This window comes from Pavona decussata, unplaced genomic scaffold, assembly GCF_977016875.1.
Source record: "Pavona decussata unplaced genomic scaffold, jaPavDecu1.1 SCAFFOLD_3716, whole genome shotgun sequence".
NCBI classification, from domain to species: Eukaryota; Metazoa; Cnidaria; class Anthozoa; order Scleractinia; family Agariciidae; genus Pavona; species Pavona decussata.
The window spans coordinates 10001-11834 of record NW_028146527.1 but is presented as its reverse complement, the minus strand read 5'-3'; the positions used below and the strand labels follow the sequence as shown (position 1 = coordinate 11834).

Here is a 1834-nt window from a genome sequence, read left to right as displayed (position 1 = left end):
CGCGCATGAATGGATTAACGAGATTCCCACTGTCCCTATCTACTATCTAGCGAAACCGCAGCAAAGGGAACGGACTTTGCATAATCAGCGGGGAAAGAAGACCCTGTTGAGCTTGACTCTAGTCTGACCTTGTGAAAAGACATGAGAGGTGTAGAATAAGTGGGAGCAGCAATGCGCCGGTGAAATACCACTACTCTTATCGTTTTTTTACTTATTGGATGGAGCGGAGGCGGACCGCAAGGTCCACGTTCTGGACTTAACGCCCGTCTTCGGACGGGCGGATCCTCGTCCAAGACACCGTCAGGTTGGGAGTTTGGCTGGGGCGGCACATCTGTCAAATGATAACGCAGGTGTCCTAAGGTGAGCTCAATGAGAACAGAAATCTCATGTAGAACAAAAGGGTAAAAGCTCACTTGATTTTGATTTTCAGTACGAATACAAACTGTGAAAGCATGGCCTATCGATCCTTTAGTCTTTAGGAGTTTTAAGCTAGAGGTGTCAGAAAAGTTACCACAGGGATAACTGGCTTGTGGCAGCCAAGCGTTCATAGCGACGTTGCTTTTTGATCCTTCGATGTCGGCTCTTCCTATCATTGCGAAGCAGAATTCGCCAAGTGATGGATTGTTCACCCACCAATAGGGAACGTGAGCTGGGTTTAGACCGTCGTGAGACAGGTTAGTTTTACCCTACTGATGAAGTGTTGTTGCAATAGTAATTCTGCTCAGTACGAGAGGAACCGCAGATTCAGACAATTGGCATTTGCACTTGCCTGAAAAGACAATGGTGCGAAGCTACCATCTGTTGGATTATGACTGAACGCCTCTAAGTCAGAATCCGTGCTAGAAAGCAACGATGATTACCTCCAGAGAACTTTAGGCGAACCAGAATAGAGGGTTTCGGCCCTCATGCGTCCCAAAGTGCCAAGGGGGACAAAAGCTCCCAAGGCACTGCCGCTAGCAAATTCTAACGTTTCTGGAGATAAATCCTTTGCAGACGACTTAAATAAAGAACGGGGTATTGTAAGTTGTAGAGTAGCCTTGTTGCTACGATCTTCTGAGATTAAGCCTTTGTTCTAAGATTTGTATCACATCTTTTTTTTGACAAGGTCAAAAGTCCTCCTCACACCATGAAATATTTTTTAAGTCAAAGGTCCTCCTCACACCACAAAATATTTTCAAAGTCAAAAGTCCTCCTCACACAATTTAATATTTTGTAACTGAAAGGTCCACCACAAAACCCAATTCTTTTCTAAGTGAAAAGTCCTCAAAATTTTTAGAAAAACTCTTAGAAAAATTGTTTGGTATGAGAAGGACCTCGACTTCGAAAATTCTGTGGTGTGGGGAGGTCTTTTGACCTACCAAAAAAATTGGTGGTGTGAGGAGGACCTCTGACTTAGAATTAGGGTTTGAAATGGGGTTAGGGTTAGGGTTAGGGTAAGTGTTAGGGTTAGGAAAAAGGTTTAAATGATATTTGGAGAGGTTTTTCGGGTGTTTAGAGGCTATTTATGCTATGTAACGAGTATTTGCTTATATACTTGCTTATATACTTAGGTCAACAATTTATAGCAAAAATGTGTTCCAGCCAAGTTCTTTTAGACGCTCTTTCGAATGGCAACATTCCCGATTGAAAATGGCGACCTACCAAAATCCGCACTTTGCTTCCCCGTCCATATAGAGGTGAGTATTTGACTTTGCTTCCGTCAGAGTCAAGGAAACACATTGAAAATGGAATCAGCATACAAGAAAACCTAGTTTGGGATAGGTTTTGTGCCTTCCGTGGTATTATAACCATAGAACTGCTCCTGAGGGGGGTAGGGTAGGCCCACCAAAAAGTG

General features: G+C 43.5%; 1 pseudogene; it reads left to right on the top strand.

Moving 5' to 3' along the window:
- Positions 1-1083, top strand: LOC146445891 (large subunit ribosomal RNA; annotated as a pseudogene; the record flags this gene model as incomplete).
- Between the last annotated feature and the right edge of the window lie 751 nt (positions 1084-1834).